The 19681-nt window shown below is 38.7% G+C and overlaps 1 protein-coding gene across 1 annotated transcript in view; it reads right to left on the bottom strand.

Annotated features, from left to right (window-relative positions):
* The window catches only part of PAK5 (p21 (RAC1) activated kinase 5), a 282738-nt gene that overhangs the window by 144538 nt on the left and 118519 nt on the right, over nt 1-19681 (bottom strand). The window contains exon 2 of the mRNA XM_077872226.1: nt 13878-14023. The gene's annotated coding sequence lies outside the window, so the exon portion shown is untranslated. The remainder of the gene's footprint in view (nt 1-13877; nt 14024-19681) is intronic.

Below are 19681 nucleotides of genomic sequence, written 5' to 3'. Positions count from 1 at the left end.
AAAACATTGGCCATAAAGTGTCTTTGACTTCTAGATAATAGGCCATGATTTTAGAACTGTTGGACCATTGTAATGAATTTGACCCATGCAATGTCTTTGCTAGTTACTGTATTTATTTGGATTTATAAGAGAGGAAAAAAATTCAAATAGTACAGCAGGTGGGATGGCTGGCTTGATCAATCTTCTCTGATCCCTCAACATATTGCTTAGAAACCTTCCTGAGAAAAATAGGAAAAAGTGGTGGAAACCCTCATCAACATGCTTTCCTACTTTGTAATTTTAAAGCCTTTGCACACGTGTGATTTCCTTCGATATTTACAACACTCCTCTTAAGTAGATCAAGGTGGTAGATACTGGTTTTCCTGTTTTAGAAATAAAACAACTTCATGGAGTTAATACCATTTGGCCAGCCAGCAAAAGACAGAAATTAGAATACAGTCAGGATTTTATATTAAAACTTGACAGTTTCTTTCCCTCCATTAAAATACATGTTTTTTAGTTATCCTTCCACACCTTAAGACATTCACATCCTTTTCCAATAAAAATGAAAATATTAGTTGCAAGAATCAAAGAGAACTTCATCTACAGAATGTTTGCAGACATGTCATTTGGAATGCTTTCTAAGTCTTATGGTTAAAAAGGATCACACCTTCCATTTGCCTCTTTACACTTTCTAGGGTGCCTTTTATTTTCTTTCATACCAAACTCAAAGAATAGGGACTAGGTGTTTTGACTTCGCTTCACTCAGCACTCAAGAAAGGTGAAAAAGTGAGCTTGAGACTGTGTTGTGGCCTGTAAGGGGTGCAGCTAAAAATGACTCAGGTTACCTGACTCCCAAGTCCAGGTACCTTTTGCTTTGCCAAACAAAAATGTCATGGAATAAAATGCCAAATTTCCCAGGAAGCTTCCTGTAATGAAATTTAATTTGTCTTTAAAATTAAAAAAAAAAAGGAAATAGACACAAAGATAATTTTTATTTTATTTTTTTACAAAGATAATTTTTAAATTTTCCCTGTCTTTATGTTACAGATAAGCAAGTGAAGTGCTTTAGAGAGATTCTGAGTCAATTTATGTTTTGAGCATCACATGCTGATATAACTGGAACTTTCCATTAGGAACAACACCTTTAGGAACAGCAGCAGGAGCATCAACCTCTAGCTCTGGTTGCACAGCACCCTTCTCTCCATGCCCTGGACTCCAAACAACTTTCAGGTTCTCACACTTCATGCCATACAAGCAATAAACTACAACAAACAACTTGGAATACAGTCTTGCCTGTACCACCAGAGCCCTCTCCTGGCTTAAGGGCTCAGCATGTGGTTGCACTTTTTCAGTTATTTCTTGGGTTTCTACAGACTCTCTCCTTGGCCCACTGTCCAATCAAAAGTGGAAATGCTGGGCAAAATAGACTGGGAGCTCTTTTAGGCCATTCCCATTGCTTCCTTCCAGAGTTGCATTTATCAGTCCCTTCCAGGAGCATTAGAAACAATCTGTGTGGTAATGAATTTCTAGTAGTAGAGAAAGACTGAGGTGTATATTTTGCCCCCTAAGTCTATGTCTCAGGGAATTTTAAGGAAACATTAAGCTTGTGAGTGAAGGGAGCAGGGTTATTCTGCTATGTTTTTTTTTTTTTTAAGTGTGCAGACACTAGGTTGCTGCAGGTGACAATATACAAGTAATGCCCCTAAAGATACTACTCTTGCCAGTTTACCAAGTTTTATAGAAAACTCTGAATTTCTATTATGACTAAAGGAACTCACACTTCACAGATGGGGAACCTGGAAAAACTACCACACCACATGGGGAAGCAGACAGCCTTCACCTCTGTATATGTGTATTTGCCATGGAGACATCTCGGGTTGGAGGGCAACAGAGAGAATTAATCTGAAAGCACCCAGTCCTCAAACATCTAGGCAGATGGAGATACCTGAAAACCTATTTCACGTAACTCAGTGGTCATCCCTGAGCTGCCAAGACTAGAAAGTGAACTCAATGAATCAACCACTGCTGCCCATTTTAGTCACTTACTTTTATTGCATATAGAAAACAGACATTTCAATCGTTTGTGGCCACAAAACCACTCCCTGGATGGGATAGACATCACAAGCACCCTACAAGGCTCCTGTGTGTCCCCATGAAGTAGTTTTTTGAGTTCTATCACCACAGATTTGTTTCATCTGTTCTTGAACTCTATTTAAATGGAATCACACATACATCCTTTTTGTGTATCTGGCTTCTTTTGCTCAATATAGTACCAGTAAGATTCATCATGTTGCTGTGTCTATCAATTGTGTGTTCTTTTTATTGTTGTATGCTCTTCCACTGAATGATTAAATCAAGATTTATTTATCATTCTTCTATTGTTAAACATTTGGCTTAGTTCCAGTTCTTGACTATTATGATACACTAATTTTCCTTGGATATAAATCTAGGGGGCTATTGCTGAGTCATAGTGTGGCTTTATCAAGATTCTAAGTGTTTCCATGTTACACACACGCAGAATTTTTGCCATGTGTGTAATGCATGTGCAACTTTAATTGATATATAATCCGTTGGGCTTTTAAGTTTTGTCAAAGAGGGGAAAATCCCAAGCAAAATAACAAGCAAGCAAAAACAAAAATAAATAAGAAGGAAGACTTATTTTCTTTGACACAAAATAATCAAATTGCCATGCAGATAGGATTTACTTTATGAAACTGGTCAATCTTGAGCTACATGTTGTTTATTTGAACTTGTCTGCAGGCTAGATTGCATTTGTAGGTTGCCTACAAATGTGTTTTTCGTCCTACATAATCAGATTCTTTGTTGTTAGCATATTTTTGTTTTTTATAAACCAGTGGTCAAAAATTGGGCGATTTCATATCAGAAAACTTCAGCTTTCAAGCTTCTCCTAAAAAAATGGAATATAGTAGACCTGAGGCCTCACTGCCATAGAGAAATAACAGAGTAAAGTAGGTTCCATTGTATTTAGATAGGCACACATGCCCCTGTTTGCACAGTGCCTACCACCACCTATTGTTTCTTACACTGCCTGGTCTCTGTAGGCATGAGAACCTCTACCCTATATCCTGAAAGTCAAGTTCATCCACATTTGTCTCATTTAAAGTACAGAGATTCGGCAATTCCAAAGATGAGAGTGATCTAGAGAGTTAAAATTTTGTCTTTGTACATGTTCAACTTAAAATTTGTGGAAATCTTTCTAAAAAGTACTGTTATACTAACCTGCTTCCAAGAAATGGCTGAAATCAGAGGGACAGCTCAGAATACATTGAATCTGTGTGCTAAATGCATCAGAGGGAATATGGAGAGCAGAGCCAGCTGAGCTTGCTTCTTCTGATGGGAGAAACCTCACTCAGGATATACACCCACAAGCCTAGGCTTCTGATCAACATCTGTTAACCATGTGAGCAGGATATTTGACAACAGATGAGAAAAACATCCCCTCTGATCCATTCAGCTAAATACTTCCTGGACCAAACTCAATCCATTATGATGAGTGCACTGGGCAGTAGCTAACTGCATTCATATATTCTCATGGTGCCAAAGACAATTTTATTTTGTCAGTATGCATTCCGGATAATCTGAAGATTCCTTATGCTAAACTACAAATATATCCTGGTTACATTTTTTTAAATGGTAAGTTTTGCTAGGCTCACCAGACACTAAAAGAAATATCTGACCACTCTCTGCCCTGCCAAAACGAAGGACAGAGAAAAGCACCACAAGAATCTACAGAAAGAGTAATGAAAAAGGCAGGATAGTCCTAAGGGAACATGGCAATAACACCACCAATCTGGAGGCCAACTCTCATCCCTTTGAAAGCAAGGCAGGGCAGTCAAACCTGATAGACAGAACCCAGAATGGAACTTTGGAAAAAGAACAAAGTTGTCTGACTCTTAAAGGAAGCAAAACAATATTCTCCAGAGAAAAACATCCCCATTCAGGCCCTGTGGATTCCCATATATTAATATCAATAATCAAACATTCCCTATCCCAAGAAGAAAAACACCACCAAGGATAACAGCTGACAAAAGAACTGTTTTTCTGCATCCTTTGCACTTCATGTATAGAATGAGCAGCTAAATACAAAATAACTATATCTAAAATGTAAAAAAAAAAAAAAGAAAAATGGAAGAGGAGCACATGAGCTAACGTAATCCCTTTGCCATCTATGAACTTAGATGTGGAAAATTGGTAAAGGACCATGGTATTCCATGATTTATAAGCTCTTGACTTTTTTCTGATTATCCAAATTACACAACATCCCTATCAGCTGTCCAATTATTTTATCCCCAAGACTTCCATGATCTTATGGTCACTGTTAGATTCCTATGGTTCAAGGTACTTGAATAGGCATTTTAATTGTGCTGCCCTATGGCAGTTAAGTCCACTCACCTCTAACAGTAAGTGCAGCTACTCAACTGTGCTGTTCTGGGTCCCATTCTCTCAGTAATATTAGGAAACTCAACTCCTAGACAGCATCTTTGAACATCGACTCAGGCCACCGATGGCAGCTTTCAAAGAGATTCTCAAAGATGCCAGACCTCTTCTCCAGGGAATATCTTATTGCCTTTGTGAAGGGAGTACCCTCCGGGCCCTCCTGGTCAGTTAAACACATAGTCAAGTGATAGGTTCTCAGATTATACCTAAAACCAGCTTGACATTCATCTTCCCTGAGCCATCTGACACTTTAACAAATCAAAGATACTATGCAATTTCCTCCTCACTTTCTACAAGCTATCATAGCATAAAGGCTTCAAAGATCCATCCTAAGAAAACTGCCAGGGCCAACTTCAACAAGTGTCTTTTACAAAAGATTAAATCTTGAGGTGCCAGGGTGGCTCAGTCAGTTAAGCATCTGCCTGTGGCTCAGGTCATGATATCAGGGTCCTAGGATTGAGCCCAAGCCTGGCTCCCTGTTCAGTGGGGTATCTACTACTCCCTCCCCCTCTCCCTCTGTCCCTCCTCCAGCTCATGTTTGTGCTCACTCTCAAATAAATAAAATCTTTTTCAAAAAAGATTAAATCTTGAGTTATGTGTGAGTGCTCTCATACCAATAAATCCTTGCTGTCCCAGCTTCCATGTGGGTTTCACCCTCCCTTCCCCCATACACTCAAGGTTGGCTCCCACGCAGGTTTCCTTGGTTCTAACAGCACCTGTTAGCCAGGTACTTCAATTTTTCAGTGGGTGGGCTCTTTCTTCCTGAAGAAGGGCTGATACTCCTTCTGCTGAGACTATACTCATTAGCAGCTTGAAGCAATGAGAAGTGGCTGAGAAAAATTTTAATGAGAATGAGAATGGTCTTATGAGGCACCTCCTTCAGATAAAATTCTGGCACAGCCATCAGGTTAGTGTGGCTGTTCTTTGTCAAGGGAGGAGGGATTGTTCCTGTCTTCCAAGACAGTTTAGGGGCATTTAGGAGTTCAAGGTTGTCAAGGTCATTGACCTCAATGAACTCGTTCCATCTTAGCATCCTTTTTGGGGCCCTGAGTTTGAAACAGGAGATCCTACAAAGCTATGTAGTCTCCTCTGAAGCTCTGCCAAACTTCATCAGAGTCTGCCCTGCAACGGCCAGAGAGAAGTCTCCTGTAAAGCTGCCAGAGATGCCCTCTGGCTTCCAGAGCTTGCATTAAGTTGGCAATTAACCGCCCTCAGCCTAACATTCAAAAGTAGTCACCCTGCTGGACAATCCATATACCCATCACTGATCTACTAGTTACTGTATGCTGCAGTTGCTAAATCTTCCAACACTTGACCCTCCATGTAAGTCTTATTTCAATTTACTACATGTGAAAGCTTCAATAATTGTAATGCTGCTACATGCCAGGGTTTATTTTCATACCAATTTGCCACAACAAATATGGTCGCTATTGCTTGTAATCCAATTCCAAAATCTATCCACAGGGCATCCCTTTCTACAGCCTCGTATTTTAGCTTAGTTTCCCTAAGAAACTAACCTGAGACAAGCACTAAGTGCGAATGCTTTAATTGGAACATGCAATCCCAAGGTAGGAGAAAGAAGAGAAAGAAAATGGGGCAGAGAAGGATAGGAAGAAGACAATGTTACTGCTCTGACCACTACATTACCATGAACTATGAAGAAACACACCCAGTAGCCCAGCAAAGGCAACTGTGAAGTGACATAGAACACCTTTAAACATGCTGTGCAGGGACATATGCCCTGGAAGAGGGCATCAGAGAAATGGAGAGGGAATTTATCTGCCTTGCTTCCTCTTCCGTCTCATAGGAGCAAGCTGCTAAAATCTAGGTCAGTGGTTGTCTGCGAGGTATAATTCTGTCCCCCAGGATGACATCTCACTAGATATTTGTGTGTGTGTGTGTGTGTGTGTGTGTGTGTGTGTGTGTAGAGATTTTCATTACTGTCACAGCCAGAAGGAGTTATTGGCATCTAGTGGGTAGAGGCCAAGTATAATACTAACATACTACAATGCACAGGAAGTTCCCTACAACAATAATCATTCAGTCCAAATATCATTACTGCTTCTATTGATAAACCTTATTCTAGGTGATGGTAAAGCTAAGAGAATCCAAAGAAGTGCATAAGATGTATTTGACAAGACTACCTAGCAGAAAAAGACAAAAGATATGGAATATATTTCACAGAAGAGAAAACACAAATGGAGAACAAAACATGAAAAAATAATGAACTCCATTGTAATGAGAGAACTCAAATCATGGTAAGATACCATTTCACACTCAACTGACCAACAAAAATTAAGACATCAAGAACACCATGCATAGAGAGAATGAGTTTCAGGGTAATTTTCATTTATTGCAAGTTGGGAGTATAACTTGCTACCAACTCTTTAGGAAAGAGTTAGTATTATGTTGTAAAGTTGAACATGTGTATCTTTAAGGCAACCTCTCATGCCAATTTGCATGACATCATTCCTGGTTTTAGCCCTGAAAATACTCCATCTTGAGAAACCATGCAGTTCCAGGCAACCTAGGATGGGTGGTTTCCTGTACACTGTATATTCTAGCATTTTGCTTCTATGTGGATAGCCCTGAAAAACATACACATATGCTAGGAGACATAAAAATGATTGTAGTATTACTGCTTATAGTAGAAAATGCAGAAAATGGAAATAGAAACATTGATCTACAGAAGAATTGTGATATGTTCGCATGACGCAATATTACTTAGATGTGAAACTAAACTGTAGTTACATGTAACAACATGGATGAATCTTAGAAACATAAATGTTCTGGGAAATGAGCAAATCTTTAGACTACAAAATATTATAAAGTTCAAAAGGAAGCAAAAATTAATAGCATATTACATAGGAATATATTCACATTTGGGCCTTTTTTTTTTTAACCAAAGTAACAGTAAATGGTAGATGCAAATTTAGGATAGTGGTAAACTCTGGAGGGTAGGTGAGGAGATGGAATGGGGAGACACTGATCCCCAAAGAAAAATTAGTAATAATTAGGTCCCCAGAGAGTGTCCATTGGATTTTGTATCTTTGATGTCAGCTTTAACTATGTTATTTATTTTCCTTTGGCTATGTTATTTTATTTTACCCTTTTTATTTAAAAAAAGATAATCTTTATCTCACTTTTTAGAAATAGTAGCAAATAATTACCAACATATGTGCAAGACAAGAGTGAATACAATACATTCCCAAAGCCGACCGGGATGGGTATTTTGGCCCCATGGGTTCTGGCCAGCATTTATTTCCATAGTCTAGTTCCCATTCTGCCTCCAAAGACTGGTGATGCTATCTGATATCAGCCCGTGAAGACTCATACTAAAATTTGCTGCACATGGTGGCTTAGAAGAGCACCACACTAAAACACAGACCCAGGAGAACTATTAAAGTCACTTAGGAAAACTAGAATAAGGCTTCTATTTAATTCACACAATTCAGTCTCAAAGTGAAAAACCCATGAACTGAAAATTACCATTTCACACATACATCCCAGTGGAAACATGCATGGACACAGCTCTTTCTAAATACATCCCTGATGTCAGCTGCCTCAGAGACCTACTCAAGAAACTTGTCCTTGTGAGAATCTGGAGCCTTGGTATTTCACTCTGGGACCATAATCCAAAAATCCTTTATTTTGGGGATCTTTTATTTTGCGGGTTTCAGCAAAAACCCACTCAGTACACTTATGGAAGGTGCATCACAGAAAACGTTTCTATCCCATAATCTACATCATCGCCCTTCCTCTCTGAAGCCATAAGGTGCATATGCAGAGTCATATCTGCAGCTGTCCTTGCATCCAGGTCTTCTCTCAACCTCACCTCTTTCCCTATCAAGGTATTTCCTTCCTCCCTTCCTCCCTCCCCCTTTCTCTCCCTCCTTTTCTGAAATAAATATCAATCATACAAATCACTTCCTAAGAGGAAATCTTATGATTTCATTAGCTCTAATGCTACAGCAACCTGGACAACCACCCATCCCTCCGCTCATTAACCTGACTTTGTTCATCTTCCCATTTGCCTAACATTTTTTCTTAAACATTATTCTTCCTGCAAATTACCTTTATTTTCCTGAATTCTGGTACATCTACATACCTCTATTCCTTAATACTGCTCTGTCTCTTGGTGCTTGTTCCTTTCCCTCAACACTATCCATATGCCTTCATTATGGGGCTACAAACACATACTCCTTGCCTCAAATCTACTTCCTACTTTATTTGTCTGGGGAATACCTACTCACCCTGCAAGCTTTAATACAGATATTTCTCTTCTTGGTAGATCTCCCCTTCCTGTGTCAATGCCCTTTTGCCATGTGACCTCAAAGTCCTCCCACCAAGAGAGGGAGTCTATGTCTACATCTGGGCTGGTCTTGTGATTCGCTCTGGGCTATATAATGCAGCAGAAGTGACTGTTCTGAGCCTCAGCCTCAGAAAGCCTTGCACACTATCATTCACTCTCAAACCTTCTGGAGCCACCATGGGAATAAGTCCAGGCTAGCCACTGGAGAAATGATCCAGCTACATTCAATCAATTACCAGGTGTGTGAGGGACAGCATCTTAGACTAGCCAGTCCCCAGTCAATGGTAGCTGATTGCAGATAAATGACTGAACTACCTAAGACCAGCTAAACCTGGCCCACATCAGCAGAACTCTTCAACTCACCCACAGACTAGCAGCAATAATACTTATTTTGTTCAGCCACTAAGTCGTAGGATTGTTATGCAGCAACAAGCGATACCCTTTCTTGATCCTACTTAATAGCAATAACACACTTCCATATGGTTCTTATTACACTACATGTTTTCTTGTCTTTCTCTTCCTGCTCTCCTTAAGAACATGGGAAATCTTTTTGTATCCCTAAATCTAAATGGCTCCTGCCAACTTTCAAATAAATGGGTATCAGAAAAATAATTAATTAACTAATTAAGGATTACAGTGATGCCCAAGGGATGGTTTTGGAGGAAGACCAGAATCTGAATCCTACCTCTATACCCTATATGGGTTACTCCAGAAATTTGGTTAACCTTGCTCAACTTTATCTGTTCATCTATACATGGAAGACTAGGATATATATATATGCCACAGAATTGTGGTGATAAACTACATATTTCCTCTTCCCCGCACCTGGTACTGAGTGACTTTTCGACAAATAAGAATTAAATGGTAAAATGTATGTAATGCATTTATTATGGTACACAGCTTCATACTCGATAAATGATAGCTCTACTAATATGATCATGAGCATCATTGTTGTTGTCACTTCTTATAGCAGAAACTATCAATGCTCCATTCATATCCTCTTGGTGTTTATCATTTCTCTGGATGCTGATCTGATGGTGGCTTCCAATGGCAAACACCTGGGGTTCTTTGCCTGAGGCTTCCTCTGCCTGCTGGAGTCCCCCTGGCCCACATCTATGGCAAGCCACAGATGCCAGGGAGTTAATACCCTCCACTTCCATCCAGGGGAACAGTCTTCCATCAAGACAAATGGGAAAAGGTAGCTGATCCCCTTTTGCTTGGTTAGAATAAATCCAAGGCATGTTCTATACTTTATCCCATAATTGCCCAATGGGATCATGCTCCTCTTGATCATAGTAATGATAAGGTACTTTTTCTGTTTTCCTTCTCTTCCTCACCCCACATCCCCATTTCCCTATAAAGGTATACTGGCATCACCTTCCAAATAAATCCCACTATCCAGAATTTTTTGTCTCCCTATTTGATTCCAGGGAAATCAACTACTAATCTTTCTGTTTTATTTTACCCTTATTACCTCAAAATACAATTACTTTTTCAGGAACCTCGACTCCATTTGAAAGCATAACCTTGTAAAGATCTCTCCAGGTAATCAAAGAGTTGTATCAAGCCCAGTGGATGATGAGACCAAACACAGAATGTTTTATACCACCTTAAGGTTTTCCTGGATATTTCATCAGGGTTCAATTCTCTAAGTACATCAGGATAGGGTTAACTTGCAATTGATCTTGGGTAGTTCTGTGCTTATGCAAAGGGTACCTGGAACCATGGTATTGATTCTTGGCCAAGACTGAAGTGAAATATAATATCCAGTTATTTATAATGTGATGTTGGAAGTCCAAAACTCCCCCCAAAGGTATACTGTGCCAGCCTGTCTATGCTGTTTATTGAAACTGAATGGATTGATGGTTTACACCTGTTTACCTGTTCACAAAGCCTGCTTTTAGCTACCTGAGCTGTAGGGTATAAAATTCTCCTCAGTAAGCTTGATTCTTGGCTCCCCTCAAAGTGTCACACATGTATCTTGGTGGTTCATGATCTAAAGACTAAGGGCATCGGTGTAGTGGAGAAAGGACCCTGAGAGTTGCACCTAGAAGTTTTGGTCCCCACCAATACTTGCTGGGCTTTTTTCCTTCTGCTGTACCCCTCCTTTTGTTTTACTACAGCTTCTATGCCTTGTGGAGTCTCAACAATCTTTTCCATTACCTGACACTGTATAATTGCTGCACTGGGCCTGTTTTCTGATGATCAAGGATTTCTGAGAAGGGTTTAGGGTGAAGAAAGGAAGGGTTTTCACGACCCCAATTTTAAAACCGTTTCAGAAAGTTGTAAGTACCGGAAGGCAGGGCTCTGTACTTTGCTGAAGCTCTCAAAATACTGTTTGCCTGAATTATTACAAAAATTTTTCTGAAGATAGGCTTTGAGGTTAGTCCATGCTCCAAAAGTGGTTGTTGGCTTCTTGGACCTACCTGCCAAGGTCATTGCACAATTCTTCATCCTCTCTTCCCTTCCTGTGGCTTTGCACATGCTCACTCACCACAAGACATGAAGCCCTCACCTCCAGAGAGCATTAGATTCTCTGGCAAACATTGCTTAAAGCCACATATTCTTATCTTCGTGTAACATCAGCTTTACACTGTATTTTAGTTTCTGCTTCAATGTTCCATCTAGGAGCAATCCAGTAAAGTTCTAGTCTTGAAGTCATGCATGAGTGACTTAAACCACTAGTCCTTAAAAAATGCATTGGTTTCTTTTTTTTTTTTTAATTTATTTTTTATTGGTGTTCAATTTACTAACATACAGAATAACCCCCAGTGCCCGTCACCCATTCACTCCCACCCCCCGCCCTCCTCCCCTTCTACCACCCCTAGTTCGTTTCCCAGAGTTAGCAGTCTTTACGTTCTGTCTCCCTTTCTGATATTTCCCACACATTTCTTCTCCCTTCCCTTATATTCCCTTTCACTATTATTTATATTCCCCAAATGAATGAGAACATATAATGTTTGTCCTTCTCCAACTGGCTTACTTCACTCAGCATAATACCCTCCAGTTCCATCTTGAAGGGCACCCGTCACACAGGCAGCCTCTCCTTGATGGGAGTAACAACATTTTCAGAATTCAGGAACCCTGCTAGGAACCAGAGAGAATTTGCACAAGCATTTGGAAGGCTCATGTCTCCAAGTGTTATGAGGTAACCTGTCTAGAGAACCTGAGCTTTCAGGGTGTAATTTTTTTTTCACAACTTGACATCAACCTCCTCTGAGTTTCAGAACCAGGCCACAAACAAACACATCATAAACTCCTCTTTGAAACTGAAAAAAAAAAAAAAAAAAAAAAAAAAAGTACCACTTGACAACTATATGTTTAAATACAAATGAGCATACCCTTCATATGGAACTTAGAATCATGTCTGGGGATTCATAAACAATATTGGTGGTCATCTAGTTTAATATAGCTGAAGCAGACCCCAAATATATTTTAAATCTATTTATCCCCAATGCCATGTCCCTAAGCCAATTCATCATCTCTTGCTTAGGTGATGGCACTCTGTTTTCCACTATTACTGAGCCCTTAGCTAAACATAACAGCAAGGCCTTTTAAAACTGTAATATAAACTCACTCCTCTGCTAATAACTCACCAATAACTTCTATCTTCATAGGAGTACAATCCAGACACTTTTCTGCAAAGTCTCTTCAACTTTGTCTATCTCATGCTTCTCCAAATCTAAGCAATGCATACCTGCTTTCTGAGCCTTGAGCATATCTGTCTAGATCCTGGTTCATGGCACATGCAAGGTTTTATCTCAACTGACTCTCTTCCATCATTCAACTCTCAAGCCAAGATTCTCTGAGCAGTCTGCTCTGACACCTCAAATAAAGTAGCCCCGCACTTTGTTATGCTGTTCACTGTGTTTGCCAATGCTATGAACAGCTGTTAGTTTCCTAGCTAAGCATTACTTACTGATTTCCTCCAACCAGAATGTCAGTTCCCTCAAGGCCATACCCTTTTCCTTTTCTGTAACTACCACATCCCTAGCATCTAGAACAGTTCACAGACATGTAGAAGCCACTCAGTGAATATATGTTGGATAAATGTACTCTTCTTTTTTACTATGACGTATTTTTGTTTTTTTTTTAATTTTTATTTATTTATGATAGTCTCACACACACACACACACACACACACAGAGAGAGAGAGAGAGAGAGAGAGAGAGAGAGAGAGAGAGGCAGAGACATAGGCAGAGGGAGAAGCAGGCTCCATGCACCGGGAGCCCGATGTGGGATTCGACCCCGGGTCTCCAGGATCGCGCCCTGGGCCAAAGACAGGCACCAGACCGCTGCGCCACCCAGGGATCCCTAGTTTTTTGTTTTTTTGTTTTTTTTTTTAAGATTACTTATTTGAAAGTGCACAAGAGTGAGTGAACACAAGCATGAGCAGAGGGGGGATAGGGGCAGAAGCAGAGGGAGAAGTAGACTCCCCACTGAGCAGGGAGCCCAATGTGGGGCTCAATCCTAGGACCCCAGGATCATGACCGAGCCAAAGGCAGGTGCTTAACCAACTGAGCCACCCAGGCACTCCTACATATTTTTTATTGAGATACACTTGATATGTATCATTAGTCTCTGGTATACAACAGGATCTGGTATTTGTATCTATTGCAAAATGACCACCACAAGGAGTCTACTTAATATCCATCACCTCACATAGTTATAAATGTTTTTCTTGTGATGAGAACTTTTAAGATCTACTCTCTTAGCAACTTTCCAGTACACAATACAGTATTGTTAACTATGGTCACCTTGCCACACAGTACATCCCCATGACTTATTTTATAACTGGAAGTTTGTATCTTTTGACTACCATCATTCCATTGATTCCCCATCCTCTCTCCACCTCTAGCAACCAGCAATGTGTTTTATGTAACTTTTAGCTCAGATTTAAACAAAATCTGTAACTGATTCCACATGTAAATCAGATCATACCATATTGGTCTTTCTCCATGTGACTTATTTTACTTAGCACAATGCTCTCAAGGTCTATCTATGTTGTCTCGAATGACAAGACTTCCCTTTTTGTGGCTGAATAGCATTCCACTGTGCATATGTGTGTACATGACTTAAAACAAAATTTAAAAGAGCAAAACTGTAACATAATTCATTCTCTTACCTTTTTTTGATGGCTATGGATGAATCAGACTCCAGAGGAGTTTGGCTATTTCTGTTCTGCAACTTTATGTTGGAGTTCTTCAGTGTTCATTTTTCTTCAGTGTTCATTTTGGCAAGAGGTGGAAGCATTTTTGCCACAGTATATTTCTGTAACAACATGGTATCAACATGCGTCAGAAACCCACCAACATTATGCTCCATTTAAAAATAAACCTCATTTATTTCACATTTCTGTACATGCCGCACATCCTTTCTCTACTGTTTCATTTTCTCAGGCATTCAGCTACTGACCTGTGATTCCCTGGGCTCCCCTCCCCCACCCAATCAGTGTTAGGCTTCCCTTAGCACCTTGCCTGCATCTGTCATAGCAATTTCTCACACTGGTCCACTGTGAGTCCAGCTCTTCAACAAGTAGTGAGCTCTATGGAAGCAGGAACTGTACCCTTGGTCTCTGACTCTCTGGGGCTGAGGCCACTCTCTAGCAATTGCATGTTTCATAGAGCTGATTCTCATTATTTGCAGTAGTCATGTTATATAAAGTAGCCGCAAACACCAAATTAGCGAATGCTGAACCCATTGCTCCTACAAGAAATCTAGAATTCTGCAAGTCTCTGACCTCAAAACATGCTCATCAATCAACACAGAAGATTGTTTTATAGTTTTATGACACATTTAATGTATATAGTTGATTCATTAACATTCAAGTTAGCCAACAGCACCAGAACTTACACCTGAATGAAAATTGCCAGAGACCATGTATTTTTTCCATGAGGCACATCATACCGAGGAATACTAGACAGCACTTCAGTACTCCGCTGGGAGGTCATTTCAAACAGCGGAACCACAAGCAAGGGCATAGAAATAGAAAAATACACGAGATGGTAGATTTGCAAATATAAAACCCATGAATAATAAAGATTGGCTATATATACACTGGCTGATTCAAAGTTATATACGGATCTGTAAGTTTCTAGCCTTGCTTATGGTCCAGCGCAGCACTGTCATTTAAATGAGTAAATAATAGATACTACTGATAGGGTACAAAGAGACTAAACATAGATTTCATATGCTTCATAAAAGATCCAAAAATTGAAAGCAGTTATTCTCTTCCAGCCTATTAAAAGGACAAATCCCAGGTCCTAGTTCTTTTCTTCTTCCTGATATTAATCACCACTCATCCAATTTTCAGACAAGTCCAAAGAAAACGTCCCTGAAAATAATTATAGGTTGACAGTCTACTTTATCCATTATGGGACAACCCAAACTGTTTCCAGAAGACGGCTCCATTTTTCTCCTTGAATAATAAGAAATACCTGCTTTTATTTCATTATATGCATCAGTTAACTGTAGGTACACAATGTACATACTCAGTATACTTGTATTTTCTGTAAAAATGCCAGTATTCTGTGACATAAAAAATGGAGGTATCACACTTTAAGTTTCGACCTTCCTGTGCATTCAAAAAATGCTTAAGACTTCCTTAGGAACAGGGATTTATGTTCAAAAGCTGTTGCAAGGATTTTTCCCATTAAGTTTACTTCTTAATATTAAAAACGGATTAAATTTAAACTTGATTTATTTGTAGTTCATGGAAAGTAATTTGCTTGTAAAATCATCTTCTTAAAAGCTTGCCCTATGTTTTAAACTACCATTGCTAAGATCAGAACTTGCTAAAAATAAATGTCTTGCATAGATAAAGGGAAATCCTAGATGATTCTGAAAGCTCAGTTGTTGAATGCTTCTCTTGTTTTAACAGGCTTTTAATTTAGTCTAAAATCAACTAAAACATAAGTAGACAAAACTTCCTTTTACAGTCTTGTGATAGTCTCTTCATATATTTCAGAGTAACAGAAGATAAGCCACCTTGTCAGCAAATGCAATTTCAAGACTGACATAGCCATATGGGTCTCTTACATAACAATAATTCAATATATTTTACAACAAAAAGACCTTGATCCAGAAAAGTAAAACAAAATAAATGCATCTTATTTTTATACTTTATTAGTACCATTACATTATGTGTTCTCTATACTTAACCAGTATTTTGGTTTTACAATTTAAGTTTATTTTGTAATTAGCATTATTTTTATTTTTCTATTTATATAACAAATAACCAAATTAATAAAAAAACATAAGATGCCAGAAATTTTTTTTAAAGATTTTATTTATTTATTTGACAGAGAGAATGAGACCGACCACAAGCAGGAGGAGTGGCAAGCAGACAGAGGACGAAGCAGGCTCCCAAGAGCAGGGAGCCCAACTTGGGCTCAATCCCAGGACCCTGATATCATGACCTGAGCCGAAGGCAGACTCTTAGCCAGCTGAGCCACCCAGGTGCCCAGATGCCATAAATTTAATATATGCCCTGATCATCACTAAAATTCTCCTCAAATTTCTTTTTCTTTACACATGCTACTAAGAAATCTTTATCTATTTATCTCTATACAGCCATAATTGCCACTATTGACCTAGAAAAAGCAATCTGAATGCTCAGTAGACTATGTTAAGATAACAGCGACAATACTCTGAACCTGCTGATAATTTACATCCTAACATGAGGTACTGATGCCAATTAAATTTAATATTTCTGAACTTCAAGAAGAAGGGGGTTAACCTTGGAACCAACAGAGTTGGCTTCAGCTTGTACTAGCTGCACAGTTTGGGCCAATTCATCATTCATCAGGTTTATTTATGCATCTGAAAAAATGGAGATGGATGCAGTTTTCTGTAACACAAAGGGATCCTCAAGATAAAGTGAAAATGTCCTATGTAAAGTACCTGGCCAATAGTGAATAGTAAATAATGCTAATTCTGGTTTTTGTTAAGTACAAAACCAACCCAAGCAGCATTTCAGTCAACAGAATTTAGCTGTTAAAACCAAATATCAGTGACCTGCCACCAGTTTTGTAAAAAAAAAAAAAAAAGTTATAGTTTACCCACACTTTTTCTTTTTTTTTTTTTAAATTTATTTTTTATTGGTGTTCAATTTACTAACATACAGAATAACACCCAGTGCCCGTCACCCATTCACTCCCACCCCCCGCCCTCCTCCCCTTCTACCACCCCTAGTTCGTTTCCCAGAGTTAGCAGTCTTTACGTTCTGTCTCCCTTTCTGATATTTCCCACACATTTCTTCTCCCTTCCCTTATAGTCCCTTTCACTATTATTTATATTCCCCAAATGAATGAGAACATATAATGTTTGTCCTTCTCCGACTGACTTACTTCACTCAGCATAATACCCTCCAGTTCCATCCACGTTGAAGCAAATGGTGGGTATTTACCCACACTTTTTCTTATCAGCAAAATAAGCATCTCTAAATGTGTGTCTGTTATAAAAATAGAGATGGACCCAAAGAAGCATAACCAAGTTTTTCACCCATAATTCTATGCCATTTTGTATATTTCATTTTCATAGATTCATAGATTTAATATGGCCCCTTCATATTGAGCTTCTTGACCATGAGATCAAACAAAAAAAACTTCATTCAAATGGCACCTGACTCAGAGAACGGGTATACTTTTGGCTTACCTGCCAATTACTAAAAAACAAACAAACAAACAAACAAAAAAACCTCTAAAATTCTATTTTATATAAAACAGAAGATTTGCCATCAACTATATTAGTACAAATACTTCTTGTACCTTGTTTTCTCCTCTCATTCAAGAATAAGAGCACTTATGCAGATCATTTCAGGTAGTTTAGATCCAGGATGAAATGAACCCCATCAGCACTTATGCAGATGCAGATCATTTCAGGTAGTTTAGATCCAGTATGAAATGAACCCCATCAGCACTTATGCAGATGCAGATCATTTCAGGTAATTTAGATCCAGGATGAAATGAACCCCATAGAATGTTTGTTCCATTATTCATTCTTTTATCTACTTCTCCTTGTACCCAGAAATTTGAACATGTGAGTGGCAGGTTTCATATGTGGTCTGTGCTATTATGTTAAAAAAAAAAAAAAAGACTTTTTTTTCTCTAAGAGAATTTCTCATTAATAGTGAGTTCTGAGCAAATGAAGTCTAATGGATTATGAAATCATGAAAGATGCTAAATAGCATCAGGTCAAAGTCTTCCAACAACTCTGAGGCATTTGGGTAAGAGAAAATAAGACTGTATGGAGAAAACTGTATGTAAGACTGTAATAAGACTGTATGGTTTATGTATACAATGGAATATTACTCAGCTATTAGAAATGACAAATACCCACCATTTGCTTCAACGTGGATGGAACTGGAGGGTATTATGCTGAGTGAAGTAAGTCAGTCGGAGAAGGACAAACATTATATGTTCTCATTCATTTGGGGAATATAAATAATAGTGAAAGGGACTATAAGGGAAGGGAGAAGAAATGTGTGGGGAATATCAGAAAGGGAGACAGAACGTAAAGACTGCTAACTCTGGGAAACGAACTAGGGGTGGTAGAAGGGGAGGAGGGCGGGGGGTGGGAGTGAATGGGTGACGGGCACTGGGTGTTATTCTGTATGTTAGTAAATTGAACACCAATAAAAAATAAATTAAAAAAAAAAGACTGTATGGAGAAAACCCATAATTTATTTCTTAACCTATTTTTTTTTAACTAGGATAGAATCTTTCTAAAATCAAATTAATATGGACTATCCTTGAAAATATATCTTCATCACTGTGCCATTTTAAAATAGCTTTTTCTTTGTGTATACTTTATAATGTGGATAATTCTATACTTTCAACTAGATGTAGCACTCCTCATCTAATAGGAAAACCCTAGATACACAAAATGGTTTCATTACCAGGTTTGACAGTGTAAAAGCCAAGCAGAAAACAAGCTGGCAGAGACAGTTTAATATAAACCTCCTCTGAGGACTTGCAAACAACATCACATTTGTTTTCTGCTACTCATCTGCCCCTCTGTGATCTCTGTGTCTCTATATAATAAAATATTTATAGCCAGAGCTCAGCATCCCTTCCTCTTTCTTCACTGTTGGAATAAGGGGTGTTCTGCTCCTTGGGAGCGAACAAATAGCAACCCAATAAATTTGAATACATAACTTTGGGGGGAGAAGAAAGCCTCATCCACTGAAAAACAGATTTTCTTTCATTCAAGGCAAGGTAACTGTGACATATGGGACTGCATTTTTTTTTTCAGTAATTATTTATGCATTTGACAAGTGCATGGAATCCCCTCTAGGGAAACTTCTAGGGAGCCTACAGAACTATTTGCTCTCTTTGGATTTCCTCTAATATGGATTGAGCACTATTTTGTTTTTCTTTTCAGGGAATAATGAAGCCTAATTTTCTAAAACTAATCTCATCCTTTCCTACAGGAAAGTATCTTGATTGAATGTCTGGCCTGTATCTGTAAAACACTTCCCCTGAGACAATGGAAGGACTGAGCTGTTCAGGACTGAACTGTAGTAGTATTCTCATGTTAATGTTTCTCTCATCTGCAAGAGCAGTTTCTATGTTGGCTTTCATTTGAGGCGTAACTATTTATTTATGCTAACAACCAAGTAAACAATTAGGTTTGGATATATTGGTTTTCTAGTTGAATAGAAAAGGCACTTTGAATTTTTATTTGCAAGATGCCCCAAGTTCTAGCTCCAATGGTGACCACTTGCTTTTCAAACTTGATTGACTAAATCATCTGATATCTGGGATTCCTCATCTCACACTCCTGGTAATGACACACACAATTACACAGCTTTCAGAGGGTTAAATGAGAAGATACACGTGTAAGACCTTTAGATACTCAGAAGTGTTATACAACATTAGAAGAGTTATTTTAATTCCTAGGTGTCTGAGTTATATAAACATTAATCTG

This window comes from Canis aureus, chromosome 26, assembly GCF_053574225.1.
Source record: "Canis aureus isolate CA01 chromosome 26, VMU_Caureus_v.1.0, whole genome shotgun sequence".
NCBI classification, from domain to species: Eukaryota; Metazoa; Chordata; class Mammalia; order Carnivora; family Canidae; genus Canis; species Canis aureus.
Note: the sequence above shows the minus strand (reverse complement) of the source record. Positions and strands in the feature narration are given on the sequence as shown.